This window comes from Equus asinus, chromosome 15 (genome assembly GCF_041296235.1).
Source record: "Equus asinus isolate D_3611 breed Donkey chromosome 15, EquAss-T2T_v2, whole genome shotgun sequence".
NCBI lineage: Eukaryota > Metazoa > Chordata > Mammalia > Perissodactyla > Equidae > Equus > Equus asinus.
Genome location: NC_091804.1, coordinates 19,227,663 through 19,245,020, shown reverse-complemented (window position 1 = coordinate 19,245,020; position 17,358 = coordinate 19,227,663). Strand labels below are relative to the sequence as shown.

At 46.5% G+C, this 17,358-nt stretch overlaps 1 protein-coding gene across 2 annotated transcripts in view; it reads left to right on the top strand.

Moving 5' to 3' along the window:
- Positions 1–17,358, top strand: part of SMOX (spermine oxidase) — a 139,743-nt gene that overhangs the window by 3,799 nt on the left and 118,586 nt on the right. For both annotated transcript variants that reach the window (XM_070485618.1, XM_070485615.1), the window contains exon 2: positions 5,438–5,535. The gene's annotated coding sequence lies outside the window, so the exon portion shown is untranslated. The remainder of the gene's footprint in view (positions 1–5,437; positions 5,536–17,358) is intronic.

Genomic DNA, 17,358 nt, shown 5'->3' with positions numbered 1-17,358 from the left:
ATTCAGGATGAGTATGCATGAGTGTGAAACAGCACAAGTGGGGAGGAAATGTGGGTTCCTATGTGTGCGGTAGCTTTGGGTCAGGCTGTGTAGGAGTTCTGTTTCCCCAGCCACCAACGATCCATGTTGCCTTTCTGCCACACATAGGCCCAATCACCCAAACAGAACTCAGAGCTCTTGAAAATATAAATGTGCTCAGCATCCCGTGGGGGAGCTACCTAGCTGAGACCAGTCACAGATGGAGGAAGTGGAGGCAAAATTTCCCAGGGGTGGTGCAGCCTGTTGACTCCCTTCTGGGTTGGAGGACACCTGTTTTAGTGTGGATTCCCCCAAGAGCAGACTCTGAGATGAGGGCTGCAATGCAGGTAATTTACTTCAGAGGTGAGCCCAGGAAATAGGAATAAAGAAATGGGGAAAGCAAGATACGGAAGGGAGAAGGTCGAGAAGCCAATACTAACATGTGTTGAAGGACTCGTAACTGCCATGGGCAACTGGGGCTCCATGCTGCTGGGAACCCACTGAGAAACTTTGTGGAACAGCCTCAACACTGTCCTCCCAAATGATGAGGAGGCTGGAGTATTTATCCACTGACTTCCACCCCCCTGTTGCTTACAGGTGACCATCAGGGAACTTTCAAGTTATGTCTGTGCAGCAAAGCCAGCTGCGTAGCTCAGGTCCTCCTGTCTTTACCACTACTACCCATTAGAATACCCCAACACCACAATTCCTGCCCCTCCTGAGTTCTCCCACCCAACTGTGTTGCGGCCTTTTCTCTTTGCTGGGTTCTTAGGTCTGAGCTTGAAAGAGGAAGTGAAGCGGGCTGATATCTTTGCCCACAACCCGTTCTAGGAAAAAGGAACTATGGTGGTTTACTTCTTCCCCCATTTCAACCTATCCAATCTACCTAAACAGCTCTCAACCACCTTCACCTCATCCCAAAGCAAGGGACAGGAAAGAGGGCGAGGGCAAGGAAGTAGGCAGGCTTTCTGGAATGACTTCTGGTGTCAGAGAGTCATACAAGCAGAGCTAGAAGGGTGAGCTCTCTCATTAGAAAGATGAGACTCAGTATCTTTTGCTTCTCCTGCTACTTGCGGCACCTGCGCTAGACAGGCTTCCCTGATTTATCTTGGCTTTCCGCTGTTCTAACCCACTTGATCGTAATCAGGACTCAGCCCTTTATACCCTCGGAGGCAGGTGAAGGCCGTGACTCGGGGAAGAAGCTTGAACTCTGTAGGGGAGACACAGCTTCCATCACAGGCCTCTGGCTCCCTTCCCTGGAGTTCTCGCTTGCCTGTCTGTCATCCACAGGGACTCACAGGAGGGGCATGCTGAGAGGAAATGTCTTAATATCACCAGAGGTTTTTTTTCCCCTAGGTTAAGATGGTTTCCTTTTGCTCCCACATTTCCTCTTTCTCCCTCCTGAAACCCATGAAAACAACTATAAAGGAGTTGTTTTCTAAAAAGACACAAACTCATGAGGGCAGAAACGACAGAAGAAGAGACATTAGCAAAAAGAATTTTGGAAGCTAGAAGACAGATGGATGAGTGGTAATTGACTTAGCAGCCCCAAGAAAGCTGAAACCCAGGGAAAGCTAAGAACAGCCCTATTTTCATGGCAAAATCCTAAAAAAAAAAAAAAGGAATTGGCAGTCAGATAGCTCTGGAATGGAGCAAGCCAAAATCAGGAGAACTGGGTGAAAGGTGACTGGGAAAAAGTTAAAGTCCTAGTTCCCCTCTCCTACCCTCCACGCTGCAGGGCCCTCTCCAAGCAGGCAGAGGACTGAAGATTCAGTCTCTGGAGAGGGTTAAACAGAGGGTCTCTGAAGTGTGGGCACCAGGCACGGCTGAGAACAAAGGTTTCATGTGAACAACAGGAGCATTAAGTGAATATTTACTCACTGCAGGCTGAGATCATCGGCTTTCTTTTCTGCTCACTTCCCAAATCACTGGCAGCCACGCTCCACCCCCCTTTTCTGGGATTTCTGACCAGCCAAAAAGGAAAGAACTCAGAATGCTGGCATTGGAGTTTCCAACAAATGATCACCTCCGTCTCCCAACAGTGAGTCTCTGAGTTGACAAGCCCAACTCTTGCACTCAGGGCTTTCAAGAAGCTTTTCAGGCCTTTACTCTAAGAGCAGACAGCCAAAGGTCACGTCTTAGGTTCCCTAGAAACAGAAGCTGAGATGGGAATTCCAGTGCATGTGATTTATTGAGAGTGGGCTCTCAGGAAAAGCCTCCCCCACTCCCCACATCTCACCTCCTGCAGAAGCAGCAGGGGAAGGAGCTGAGTAAGGATGTGGTCTCAGCTGAAGTCTAGCCTCAGTCTGATCCCATAGGGAACCTGGGAGTGTGAACTGCATCATAGAGTTGATCTCAACTTGAAGCAAGAGGGCTGGTTTGTATCCACATACTAATCAATTGTTGACTGTGGGCTGCCAGAGAGGAGACCTTAACCTCCTGGCAAGACAGCTCCTGGCTGAGGTCAATTGTCTAGAGAAAGAGGGCAGCTCTGATCCATTAACAATGAACATTCACAGGAGCTGAGAGTATGGGCAGGACACTAGTAACATTTGCCACAGAATACCAGATATCTGAGGAAAACTGCTAACATGGAAGACAGAGAACAAATAATGAAAACAAATCAAAGCACACAAGCAAACTAACAATAAAAATAAACAGAAAGAAGCAAATTGGAAGAAAGCAAGACTTATTCTCAAGAATAAGAGAGGATATTACACCCATGAAACAAAAATAGGATGCTATTTTAAAAGACAGGAAACAAAAATAAGCTTTTAAAACAAACAAACATAATAGAAGAAATGAAAAACTCATTAGATAATTTGGGAAATAAAGTCTGAGTTATCTCCCGGAAAATAGATCCAAGAGACAAAACAATGAAAAATAGGAAAGAAGAGAAGGACATAGGAGGAACAGTCCAGAAAGTTTAACATCTGAATAACAGGCATTCTAGAAAGAGAGGGGAGGAAATCATTAATGAGATGATTCAAGAAAAATTTCTCAAACTGAAAAAACATAAATTTCCAGGTTGAAAGGGCCCACAATGTGCCTAGTTCAATGGGTAAAAGTAGGCCCAACCAAGGTACATACTTGTGAGATTTCAGAACCCTGGGGACAAAGAGAAGATTCCACAAGCTTGAATTAAAAAAAGAGTCATATACCAAGTCTCAAGAATCTGAATGGCTTCAGACTTCTCTTCACTGGAACTGTTCTAGCAACACTGGAAGGTAGAATACCAGAGTAATATCTTCAAAATTCTAAAGGAAAGTTGTTTCGAATCTAGAATTCTATATCCAGCCAAACTATCAATCCAGAAACAAATGGAATAAAGACGATTGCAGATTTGCACAATCTTGTGCTTCCTTTTCTAGAAAGTAACTGAAGGATGTACTCTACCAAACTGAAGGAGTAAACCAAAGAGAAAGACACAGGATACAGGAATCAAGGGATCCAATACAGAGGTGAGGTCTGGGGAATCCCCATGACGCTGGTATAGTGTAAACCAAGGAGGATTGGAGCAGAGAGACTCAAGACACAGACATGTTAAGGATCGTCATTACCAAGATGACCATTGCCATTGTACCATCTTTATAACCAGTTTTTCTTAGAGGCACAGACTTTTGAGATAAATTGGCTGAAAGAGATTCCATTTGTTGTTGGAAAGAGCACTAGCCTAATAGCACTGAGGCTTGGCTTCCAGTTCTGGCTTTGTCTTGAAGTAGCTCTGGGACCTGGGCAAGTCTCTTTTCCTCTCTGGACCTTAGGATCATCCTCTGTGAACATCAAGGATGGGCTAAGTGAATTCCACATATCTTTAAGGCTGTCTTTTCTAGAATGTCTTGTAAGTGGAATCATGCAGTATGAAGCCTGTTGAGTCTGACTTCTTTCATTTTAGCACAAAGCATTTGGTTTGACACAGTGATCAGCAATTACCACTGATCTTGTTTTCAGCTCCCCTCCAAAGCACATTCTGAGACAAAAATTCAAGTGCAAGTAGTTGATGTGGGAGGTGATCCCAGGAAGCACTTGTTAGGGGAATGAAGAAGTGAGACAGGGAAAGGAAGGAAGCCATTACAGGGTGTGTTATCAACTGACACGCCACTGTGAGCAACAACCTCCATCCTATTGGGACTATAGGATCCAGTGCAGAACACACACTTCAGAGCTATCTGGCCCAAAGGGTGAGGTTACTGGGATATTTATCCACCAATTCTATGTTTGTCATTGGTTGAGGGTTGCTTCTGGGGGCCTTAACTCTCCAGCACTTCTGACTTGCCCAGTACGTGGACTGAGCATGTTCCTGTGGCCAGAAAAGAAAAGTCCTCAGGCAGAAAGTTACAGGTGTTCACAGTAAGCAGCTTTTGGTGTGCAGAGGTGAGTGCTAAGGGAGGTGTGTGGGGTGCCGGCAGCATCAGCTACACCCTGCCCTTCCAAGGAGAGAGTGAATCCTTCATATACCACAAAACAGCTGCAGAAGGAGCCTTGGGGGCTTTTGGGGTGGGGCCTGAGAAGACAGCCAGGACAATGAACCCAGGGCCCCATTGGAAGAATTCTAAGGTTGGGGACTTTTTGCCGTGAAAGTAGGAGGGGTCTCTGAGAGGTAAGACTACTCTAGCTGAAGACTAATGGGACCCCCTGAAAACAGGGCTATGTCCCCACTGTTGAATCCCACCCATGCCACCAGCCCCCTCCTCCATTAGAGTCAATCCCCTCATGTGAACAATGGAGCTTTTTCTCTAGACAGTTGGTAAAACAGGCTTATATTACTTACTTAAAATGCTTAATTGTCTTAGCAAATTATTGGTGTAGTGGATGTGCATCTCAGCAGAAAAATGCAAATGTGCAAGAAACATCTTTTAATTTTCACAACCCAAATTGAACTCAGTTTCTGTTGTGAGCTTCATTCTGTGTTGGTGTCACCTTAGTCTCAGTCAGTTGTCGCCCAGGTTTGTGGGAGGCTTTCAGAAACCAAAAGCATTGACAGATGGCATCTGATCTGCATCATAACTGTCCACGTAAGCATCATACGAGATGTGCTCTTCCGACCTTGTCTGTGATGGTCAGTTCACACAAGTCATTGCTGGCCCAAACCTCATCCTTGACTGCACGATTCCTTGGGGGCTGGCTGTCCCTGCGCCAACTCCTGCACTCCTCTTGATTCACAGGATATTCTAAGGTTCTGTGATGGGCCAACAGCAGATTATCCAGGACTCTTCAGATTTTCTGGACTATTCACAGATGTATGCAATTAATTCTATTACTTCCACACTTTGCTTGCTCTTGGGAGCCCTGACAGATCTGGCTCAACCTGCCGTAGGCACATAGCCATCTCTATTGTGAGATCTTACTGCTGTCCTGAGCTCTACCCAGGGTTCTCTCTGCATTTGGATTTCCCAAACCAATATGGGTTTCATTTCAGGAAAGAAGGCAACGTGTGGAGCTCCTTTTCTCAGGCACCCACCATCATGTAACTCTCCTCATCACCCAGTTTGGAGATTTGTTCTAGAGCGGCTGTTGGTGAGTGAGTGCTTGCTCTCAAAAAAATGCTTTCTTTCAAACATGTATATTGTCTACATATTCCTTTAGGTTTCTTTCTAATGGACTTTCTTTAAAGTTAACTCTTTTTTTTTTCTACAGGGGAAGATTGGCTCTAAGCTAACATCTGTTGTCAATCTTCCTCCTTTTTTCCCTCCCAAAGCCCTAGTACATAGCTGTGTATAGTTGTAAGTTCTTCTGGTTCTTCTATGTGAGCTGCTGCAACAGCACGGCTACTGGCAAGGTGATGTGGTTCCACATCCAGGAACTGAACCTGGGCTGCTGAAGCAGAGCATGCTGAGCTTTAACCATTAGGCCATCAGGGCTGGCTTTAAAATTAACTTTGTTTTGAGATAATTATAGATTCACATGAAGCTGTTAAGTAATAATACAGAAAGATCCTTGAATCCTTCACCCAGTTTCCCCTAATGGTAACATCTTTCGTAACTATAGCACAGTATCAGAGCCAGGAAATTGAGATTGATACAATGTTCCAATCTTACTCACTTTTCTCCAGTTTTACAGGCATGTGTGTGTATTTAGTTTTATGCAATTTATCACAAATGTAGATTCATGTAATCACCACCATAGTTGAGATACAGAATAGTTTGATCACAAGGATCCCTGTGCTGCCCTTTTATAATCACATCCATATCCCACCTACCCCACTCCCCCGCCATGCTGTCCATAACTCCTGGCAACTACTAATAGAATCTCCATCTGTGTAATTTTGTTATTTCAAGAGTGTTACATAAATTAAATCATACAGTATGTAATCTTTGGAGATTGGCTTTATTTATAGAGCAAAATTCCCTGGAGATTCATCCAAGTTGTTGTGTGTATCAATAGTTCCTTGCTTTTTATGCTAAGTAGTATTCCACGGTATGGATGTTCCACAGTTTATTTAACTATTCACTCACTGAAGGTCATCTGGACTTTTCTAATTTTTTTTTTGAGGAAGATTAGCCTTGAGCTATCATCTGCCACCAATCCTCCTCTTTTTGTTGAGGAAGACTGGCCCTGAGCTAACATCCATCCCATCTTCCTCTGCTTTATATATAGGATGCCTGCCACAGCATGGCTTGACAAGCGGTGCATAGGTCCACAGGCAGGATCCAAACTTGCCAACCCTGGGCTGCTGCTGAAGTGGAACATGCAAACTTAATCACTGTGCCACCAGGCTGGCCCCTGGACTGTTTCCAATTTTGACTATTATGAGTAGTTGAAATGATACAATAGTGATGAACATTTGTGTACTGGGTGTTGTATGAACATAATTTCTCTGGGATAAATGTCCAGGATGCAATTGCTGAATCATATAGAAGTTGCATGTTTAGTTTTATAAGAAACTGCCAAGTTGTTTTCCAGAGTAGTTGTGTCATTTAATATTTTCCCCAGCAATGTAGGAATGATCCAAATTCTTTACATTCTCACCAGCATTTGGTGCGGTCACAACTTTTGAATTTAGCCATGCTGGTAGGTGTGTAGTGATAGCTCATTGTAGTTTTACTTTGCATTTCCCTAATGCCCAATGATGTGGAACATTTTTTTCATGTGCTTATTTGCGTCTGTAGATCCCCTTTGGTGACATGATTGGTCAGATCTTTTGCCCATTTTTTAACTGGATTATTTGTAGGGTTTTTGTTGGTTTTGTTTTTTTACTGTTGAGTCTTGAGGGTCCTTTAGATATTCTAGATACTAGTCTTTTGTTGGATTTGTGGTTTGAAAATGTTTTCTCCCAGTTTTTGGCTTTTCTTTTTATCCTCTTAAAGGGTCTTTCACAGAGCAAAAGTTTTTATTTTGAAGAAGTCCAATTCATCAAATTTTCCTTTTATGGATTGTGCTTTTGCTCTTAAGTTTAAGAACACTTTACCTAGCCATAGATCCTGAAGATTTTCTCCTATCACAGTGCCCAAAGTCAAGGGTCCAGAATAAAGGGGCTGTGAATTGGCAACACCTGTCCAGAGGAAGCCAGCACTGTGAACCAGGGGAAGGTGGCAGAAAGGGCTGATATAAAATGGAGAAATACACCAAGGAAGACATTTTCAGTGGTTATACATATATATAATATATATAAAAATTATATATATATGTAATGTGTGTATGTACATGTGTATGTGGGTATGTACATGTGTGTAAGTACATGTCTGTGTGTGTATGCGCACATGTGCCTAGGGGGAGGGAAGTGGAGGAAGGGAGATGAACACAACAGTAGCAGGGGCCTGGAAGGAACAAGAACAGTAGGAGGAGACAGGTAGGGTGGGTCTACTTCTGAGGAAGTGGCCCCGTCTGAGGCGGAGCTGCAGAGAGTGGTTGGAGCCCATGGATTTTACAGAGAGAAGTTTTAAAGGCTGCCAAGAATGTGCACATGAGGTAAAAATACAGGAAGGGAGTGTGGCCTGGAGCTCCAGGCCAGTCAGAGGGTGGGCGGAGCCTTCCTATGGTGTCCACAAGTGCAGAGAGGGAGGAAAAGACAGGGCTCTGAGACTAGGGAGGGGAAAAAGAAAGAGAAACTAGGTTTGTTATGGGAAGTTGGGCTGTGGTTTCATATTTGGAAGTGCCTGTGTGTGATGTGTGTTAAGTGTTGGGTTTGGTAACAGGTTGAGGAAGAACTAGAAATTTGCAACTTCTGTAAAGTCTTTTGTTCCCTATTAAAAACCCTCTGTGCATATCAAATGAGATTAATCCATGAATTCATGGAATAAACACTGAGCTGCTACCAAGTCCTGGGCAATGTTGTTTGCACTGGAGATACAAACAGTGAACAAATGAGGTGAGTGAATGGACTCAGGGAGTCAGAGGCATGATAGAAAGGGAAAGAGAAGGTATGAAGGAGGAGGGAGCGGGCGAGTGGATGACAGAGGCAGAACAGGCTTTTCTCTGCAGTGGATGATGTGAGGTTTTCAGTATTCTTGTCACCTGCCAGGGGAGGCTTGTCCAGCTCCCACCCTCCAGCCACCTGGCCTGAGAAGCAGCTTTGAAGCATATGTTCTCCACTCTCCTCCTGCTTGGAGCCCTCCCCTCTTTCCTTCCTTCCTCTTCCTCTCCCCAGGTCTTCCTTCACCCTAGAGCTTGGGAGGACCAAGGCTGGAGCAGACAGTGACTGTGGCTTTCTTCTCTTGCTTCCATCTTTTCTTCCTTGCCTTTGGACCCAATTCAAAAAACAAAGATGAATAGAAACCTACTCTGGGCCTGGAATCATGCAGGAGATATAAGATGAGCGACTTTGTGACTAAAGGCAATTCTCCAGCAAGGGGGCATCTAGGAGCCATTAGCAGCCGATACACATAGCAGCTGGGCAAGGGGAGTGCCCGCTGGTGAAGGGGATCTATGTGAGGCACCAACAGCACCCATAAGAGCAAGGAAGTGGAATAGCAGATAATCTCACCCCCTGCTCGAAGGAGTGCAAATTGGTATGACTTTGGAGAGCAATTTGGTAATATCTGATAGAGTGGAAGACGCACATGCCCTATAACCAGCAATTCCACTTCCAGCCATAAACCCTAGAGAAACGTTTGCACGTCCACAAGGAGATGAGTACAAGAATGTTTGTTGCAGCATAGCTTGAAATAGCAAAAATTAAAAAAAAATGAAATGTCCATCTCACAAGAAGTTGGATACAGTCACACAATGTAGTAGGTAAAATGAAGAAGAGTTATAAGTATCATCAGAATGAAAAAACATGCTACAGAATGATATGTATAATGTTGGTATTTATATAGTTTAAAAACATGCAAAATAATATGATGTAGTATTTACACATGTATATATATATGTGTATATATATATATATATGCTTGGGAACGCTAATACTCAGTGTGAGAGTCAATATAGGGTAGAGGGACTTGCAGCCAGATTGCTTGGATATGCGTCCTAGTTCCATCTCTTGCTAGTTATGTAATCTTGGAAAAGTTAATAACCTCTGCAGGTCTCCCTTTTATGTGTAAAATGATAAATAATTGTTTTAGTGAGCAATTGCTGCTCTAATGCTGTGTAACAAACAACCCCTCAGCCCCGTGCTTTACAACCATAAATATTTATTTTTCATTCATAAGTCTATCAGTTGGCTATGGCTCTGCTGGGCTTGGCTCCAGGCTGTGGCTTGGGTTCAGGTCTGCTCCACTAGTCTCCCCCAGCAACTATCCAGGATGTGTTCTTTCCATGGCAAAGGTCACAAGCAGAAGAGAGGCAACTGAAAACACATGATGCCTTGTTAAGTCTTTGGCTCGGAACTGGCGTGTTGTTTCCACCCACATTCCGTTCGCCAGAGCAAGTCACAAGGCTGAAATGAGTGGTGTGGGGGAAGCTCACTCCACCCACAGAGAAGCAGAGCAAAGACACAGGGAGAAGGAAGAACTGTGAGCAAATAATAGCACAGTGGTGCCTACTCCCTGCAGTTGTTTGGAGGATTAAATAAGTTAATATACATAAAGGGCTTAGGGCAAGGCCTGGCAAATAGTAGGAGCTATATTTTTATTAATCAGGAGAACAACAAACTCTGGGAGAAAGGAGGGATTTAACTCTGTCAAATTTCCTTCCTTTTTTTTTAGCGATAATAAATAAAAAGAGGGAAAGTGTTTGTTTTCAGGAGATAGCTTTTGAGATGGGTAGGAAGTGGCTAGTTCCAGAGGGCGTTGTTGGCGAGGGACAGACATTCCCAGCGGGTGGACGTGTGAAGTCTTGGGAGTGAACGAACTTATTCTGGGCGAGAGTCTTGCAGAGAGAGGAGGGCTGCAGACAGGACCTCAGAGAGCACTGGCATTTAGGCAACAGAAGGATGAAAGACTCGATTGTAGACTCCAGGAGGCAGCGACTGTGTGGTCTTGCTCATCTCAGGTTTCCCAGCATCGTGCCTGGCGTGTGATAAATGCTCCTGAGGTGCGTGGGGAAGGAAGGAAGAAGCAGTGAAGGAGACAGAGGTCAGAGAGAATCAAAGAAAACTGAGGGACAATCACCCTGAAAGCTGGAGGAGGAGATTGTTAAAGGGGGGTGGACAGCTACCTTGTGAACTGGTCTGCATTGGCCACTCTCCCACTCTGGATCCAGCCTTGCTGTCTGGGTGTGGCATTCCAGGATAGATGGGACAGACTCTATTTCATTTGGTAGGTTTTGCCTCAGCTCCAGCTTCCAAGCAGCAGGAGCTGAAAGGCCCTGTCCCCTCGTGTCCATCTGTCTATCTCTTCATTCCACCACCCCCTTCTCTCCCTTTTCCCCTTGGCTTCAGTGGACTCCTCCGTCATGTCTCCTCTCCAGCATCCCTCCTCCTCAGGTCCCCACTGCGAGGAGGAACGTGCAGAGGCCCAGATGGGAAGGAGGCCTGGGACAGCTGAGGCTCTCTGGGACCTGGACCTCTTTGTTGCTCCTGCTTTGGCCTGAAAAGCTCCCCTGAGCCTTCAGGAAGGGCATGCAGCCAAAGGCCCATCGAGAAGGTAGACTCATTTCCTTATAAATTATGTGGTTATGAGGGCGGGAGTTTCACATGTGGCTTTTTGCATAATCGGGTTATCAGGTAGTTAGCCCATTAGAGGGCTCATAAATTGTCCAGCTGCTCTGACTCACAGCATGAGGCACCTGTGTGGTGAGCCAGAAGGATGGAGCTCTCAGGAGGAACCTGTTTGGTGGCCTGCCTATGTGGTGTCAGGTGGAGATACATTTTGCATCCTAAGTGTCACAAAAACCTGAGCTTTAGAATCAGTCTGAGTTCAAGTCTTGGCCCCACCACTTGCTGGCTGTGTGATGTTGGGCAAGTAACTAACCCTCCCTGAGCCTTTGTTTCCGTGTTAAGGCAATGTTGATGGTTTTAAGGTGGAGGATTGGCCTGGGAAGTCCAGCTGGCTGCTCCAACAGATCCCTGAGGAGGTCAGTGTGTGGGTGTGGCCACCAATTCCTGGAATCCAATCCTTGGATTTCCCTCAGCAGTGTAGTGCTTTGCACTTTGACAAACCGTTGGGCAGGATCTGCTAAACTCGCTGTACTGGTTTCCTAGGACTGCAGTAACGAAGTGCCACAAACGAGGTAGCTTAAAACAACAGGAATTTATTCTCGCACAGTTCTGGAAGCTAGAAGTCAGAAATGAGGGTGTCAGCAGGGCCATGCTCTCTCCAAGGCTCGAGGATGTGTCCTCCTGGGGGGGTCACCATTGCCCCCTATCTAAGGGGCTCACTTTTCTGTGGAGGCTGGGGGCAGAGCACAATAACACATTTGTCAGTCCTAATGATATCGGGAGCCCTCACTGCAGGAAGAAAGGGGGGAACATTATGGAGCCTAAGCTAATTGGGAAGGATATTTGGGGGTCCTCACATCCTCTCCTGGCCCCTTAAGATGGCCCTGGATCCTCAGCATCCTGGTGTGCTCCCCAGGAGTGGGCAGGAGCAGTGAGCTCTGCCAAGTGCTGCCCCTTCTGGATCTCCCTCTCCCTGTCCCAGGGGCTCGCCACTCCGCCATGTCCCACCACCTTAGACAGGGCTGGTGGGGACTGGTGGGAGATGCCTGAGGAGCGGGGTGCCTGCCTGAAGGGGCTGCTTGAGGAGCTGACTTAGTGGATGCCAGGCAGGCTGGGAGAGTGGGGCTGTCTCGATTCCCAAGAATTCAGCTTCAGAACAAGTGGGGATTAAGAGTGTCATGAACTTGGTGCATGGGGACATGCCCCTGGGACAATGCCACTGAGCTGACCTCCTCCTTTCCTTTCTGTATTAGTCAGAGTTCTCCAGATAAACAGAACCAATAGGATATGTGTGTGTGTGTGTGTGTGTGTGTGTGAGAGAGAGAGAGAGAGATTTATTTTAAGGAATCAGCTCATACAGTTATGGAGGCTGGTAAGTTCAAAATCTATAGAGTGGGCCACCAGGCTGCAGTTAAAGTCCAAAGGCTATTGGCTGGCATAATTTCCTCTTACTCAAAGGAGGGTCAACCTTTTGTTCTATTCAGGCCTTCACCTGATTGAATGAGGCCCATTCACATTATGGAGAGCAATCTGCTTTACTCAAAGCCCACTGATTTGAATGTTAATCGCATCCAAAAGCACCCTCACAGAAATATCCAGAATAATGTCTGACCAAATATCTGGGCACCCCATGACTCAGCTAAAGTGACACACAAAATTAACCTCTGTACTAAAATGACTTTAACCATCCACAGGAATGGTAGCTCCCAGTCATTGAGGACTTACCTTGTGTTGGAGGCCTTGTGTGTACTTCCCAACACACCTGTATGGTAAGTGTTATGCTTGTTTCACAGATGTGTCAACTGGATCTTGCCCAACGTGACAGCCAATGTTGACGCCCCACCTAGATCTCTTTTTCCAGCCAGTGAGCTCTCCCCTAGGTGCTCCAGTGCTATATAGTTCAAAGCTTGCATCTGAGACCTTCTCTGGAGGATTGCCTGTGGCTGACACCCTTGTCCGGAACCTCTTGGGAACTTGCATCCCCTTTCCCTTCCCCCACCCCCTATTTTCTAGGTGTGGACGATGACTGATTGACACAGGGGGACAAAGCCTGGCCTGCTTACCTCAAGGGGGGACAACTCTGGACCATTCACCCCCCGGAGTTCCCCATGGGATCAGGCTGAGGTTAGACTCTGCTCAGACTCCATCCTTGTGGAGCATCTTCCCCGCCCTGTCCTGCTTCCCTCCTTCCCCTTCTCCTGAGATCATTTCCTCAGTAAACATGTGCTCAAGAATCCTCGTCTCAGGCTCTGATTCTAGAGTATGGGATGAGGAATTTAAAGCCGGGTCTAGCTGATTTCAAAGTTGGCCTGTTGAAACCCCGTGTTGTCCATAGCTGAGTGGTGAGCTGGCAGGTGTGAACGCATTCTTGGGGGAAGGGGGTCTTGGCTAAGGAGAGGAGAGAGTCCCAGCCTTTAGGAAGGTCTTGGTGGCTTTATTACTCCTTCCTTCACTTGCTCCCGCCTTGCTGCTGTCTCATTCCACAAAACATGGCAGCAGCAACAAGCTACTCAGTTAGGTACCTCCCCAGGGGCAGGGAGAGGCAAGTTGGCGGCTACACTTGTGGATGTGGGGACTGTGGGTCTGTAAGTCCCATCCCCAAGGCTTCTCAGAGCGGAGAGTTAGTTACATCTTTCAGGAGCAGGAGGCCAGATGTGCTGCTACAGGAATGGACTCGAAGTCCTGAGCAGCTCTTTGAGAGAGAGCATGAGCTAAAACCCGGCAGGGAGGCTGCCTGGTGAGCAGGCTTCAGGCCTAGGCTGTGGTCCGAGGCCCCCATTCGCAGCCCCCTGCCTGTGGGAGTGTTGAGTCATCACCCTGGGAAGGCCTCTGTTGGATTTTTCCATAACTGGGAGGTTTAGAAATGCCCCAGTCACACCTGCTCCAGTTAGAATTTTGCCTCCAGCTTTCCCAGGAGGCACCCAGCCCTTTCAGAGACAGCTGCTTAATTAAGGACAGCAAATAAGTGAGAGCTGGTGCTCCCAGGTGGAGCTGAGGGAATCTGGACCCCCCAGAGGGTGGAGCCACCGCCTGGCAGAGGAATTGCTAGGGGTGGCTGTGGGATGGGGGAAGGGCTCCTTGCTGGCCCCCAAAGAGCCTTCTACTCCACCTGGCTGGAGACGCAACAGACCACAAAGGACATGGTGCCAGTAGGCAGAAGGCTTCTTATCATAACAAAAAGAAGAGTGCTGGGCTTTTTGGTTAAAAACCTTTACTACTGACTTCCCTATGAAAGGATATAGTGTGGGGGCTTCGGTGTCAGATAGACCTGATTACAAACCTCTGTGCTATCCTTGTAAATTCTGTCATGCTGGAAAAGTCACTTAATATTTCAGAACCTCAGTTTCCTCATCCAGAAAATGGGCAACCATGCTCAGCACGTAGGCTTGCTGTCTGGGATGTGGCAAGTCGGATGAAGAAGTAGCTCAGCAAGAGGCAGAGAGAACCTTGGTGGGCTAGGAATGCGAAAGAAAAAGGCAGGCAGCTTCACTATGAAGGAGCTAATTTACTTCTAGAGCCAGAGTGGTTGACGTAAGGCCACTGCTCACCCATTCCAATGCTCAAGGCAGACATCACTGATTATGTCTGCCTATTCTAAGCCCGGATAAAGTCTCTAGGAAGCTTCTATTGGTTAATCAGAGGTGGCAGTCGAGATGAAACCTATGTGTTATCCCTGCCCTTATGTCAGGATGGCCTTGATAGCTACCATGGAGGAGTCTCTGAATATGTGAGGAGGGATTTAAAGGAGAGAAAGTTTGCCTTTTAGGTGTCTTCTAGCTTGAATGCCTCGGGATGGAGGCGGTTTCTGATTGAGCAGCCCAAAAGTTCCATCATTTTCAGGCAGCTTGAGTTATTGAGCAGAGGTCAGGCTTGGTGTGGACCTTCCAGATGACCACCAGCTTGGCAGGGCCGGCCTCACCAAAGATGAACTCTTAGGCTGCTTGCCCCCAGGAGCAGACCCTGAGACAAGGATTCCAGCGCAAGTAGCTTATGTGTGAATTGATCCCAAGACCTCTGGTAGGAGATTCAGAAAGTGAGACAGGAAAGAGAAGGAAGCCAATGTAAAGTGCATTTCAAAATAGGTTATCACTGTGGACGACTGGAGTTTAATCCTGCTGAGGAAGTCTGAGACAATGCAGAACACGCATCTGAGTTATGACATCTGAGGGGCAAGGGAGCTGAGGTTTTTATACACCAACTCCCATCAGTCATTTGTTGAGGGCTACTGGGGTAGGATGTTAACTCCTTGGTTACAGATGGTTAGAATGGGCCGGAGAAAGCTTTCAGGAAAAAGTCACAGGTACTGGCAGCTGGGAGTGGTAAAAGTCCAAAGCAGTATCTGCCATCCATGTGGTCCTCAAATCCGCAGGAGCCCAAGTGAGTCTGTTCACTGAAAATCAGAGCAGCCTAACTTTTGCCAGTGTGGGGTTCTCTTTAAAATGCCACACTGTGTCTCATTCTGCGCCACCCTTAGGGGCATAGAACACATAGTCCCTGTTCTGGACTATGTACAACCCTAATGATTAAAATATTAAACATTTATTTCATACTTACTATAGATCAGGTGCTCTGGTAATTGCTTTATAAGCATGGTCTAATTTAATTTTCATATCAACCCTGTGAAATAGGTGCTATTATTATCTCCAAAGTTCAAAGAGGTGAAGTAGCTTGCCCAAAGTCGCACAGACAGTGTAATGGACTGAATGTTTGTGTAACTCCAAAATTCATATGTTAAAACCCTGCCCTTGGGGCCGGCCTGGTGGCGCAGTGCTTAAGTGTGCATGTTCTGCTTCTCGGCTGCCTGGGGTTCGCCGGTTCGGATCCCGGGTGCAGGCATGGCACCGCTTGGCAAAAGCCATGCTGTGGTAGGTGTCCCATGTATAAAGTAGAGGAAGATGGGCACGGATGTTAGCTCAGGGCCAGTCTTCCTCAGCAAAAAGAGGAGGATTGGCAGCAGATGTTAGCTCAGGGCTAATCTTCCTTAGCAAAAAGAGGAGGATTGGCAGTAGACAGCTCAGGGCTAATCTTCCTCAAATAAATAAATAAATAAATAAATAAAATAAAACCCTGACTTCGTATGTAAAGGTGTTAAGAGGTGGGGTCTTTGGAAGGTAATTAGGTCATGAGGGTGGAGCCCTCATGGATGGGATTAGTGCCCTTATAAGAAGAGAAACAAGAGAAATTGCTTTCTCTATCTGCTCTCTGCTATGTGAGGATACAACAAGAAGACGGCCATCTGCAAACCAAGAAGCGGTTCACCAGACACTGAATCTGTCAGCACTTTGATCTTGGACTTACCAGCCTCCAGAACTGTGAGAAATAAACATATAACATTTGTTGTTTAAACTACCCTGTCTATGGTAATTTGTCATAACAGCCTAAACTAAGACAGATCATACCCAGACGTGTCTGCTGTCACTGCCCTCTCTCATAACCATCGCACACATTGCTAATTCATCACTAAACTCTTGCAGACAAGGCCTTGTAGGCCCTCTCAAGAGAATGAAAGCTCTAGTTAGTCCCTGTGACATAACAGGCGTAATCCCTGAATAATCTCCGAGAAGCACTTAGCATGAGACCTCGCACAAAGTAAGTGCACAATAGATGGAAGCTGTTAATATCATTACTGTTGCTTCTTAGAGATGACACCCAATGGCCAAACCTGCCCTGACCCTAAGAGAGAGAGGCTTTGGCAGATTCATTCCTCTGGGGCAGTGATAAAGAGCTGGAAGTAGAGAGAAAGAGCTGTGGAAACATAGAAGTTGGGGTAATTTGGGAGGGGGCCAGTTTTGGAGTGTGGGGTTCTACCAGGAGGGGGCCCTGAGTGATGTGAGTCAGGAGTGTTGGTGGGAGCTTGGTGCCCAGGAGAAGCCAGTAAGGGAGGAGAGAGGGTGAGAGTTGCTAAAATTGTCCCCTGTTTCTCATCCTCTGCTGGTGGGTCCTTGTCACCAGAAAGGGCATGTTTAGCCTCACACTCCTCCTCATTTGACCTTTCTGCCTCATCTTTCCTTCTGGTCCCCACTCAGGATCAGAGATGAGGACTGACCTCCAGGGCTCCCAGCAGCTTGTCCCCATGTTTCACTCTGGTCTGGACTGTCGTGGGGAGGGGCTCCTGTAGAAAAAAGAGTCAGAGGCTATCCTCAAAGCAGCCAGTGAGTGGTTGAGGAATTTGCTTGAAAACCTGCGGTTTGGCAGATTCTATGCCTGGATAGCCATTGTTCTAGGTAGCAGAGTGGTCACAAAAAGGGCCCCAATTCTCCACCCCTTCCTGAATCCACATTCTCTACAATGTGATCCATAGCTCCTTCCATTGAGAGGTAGAGTCTGTTTCTCCACTTCCTGAATCTGGTCTGGACTTGTGA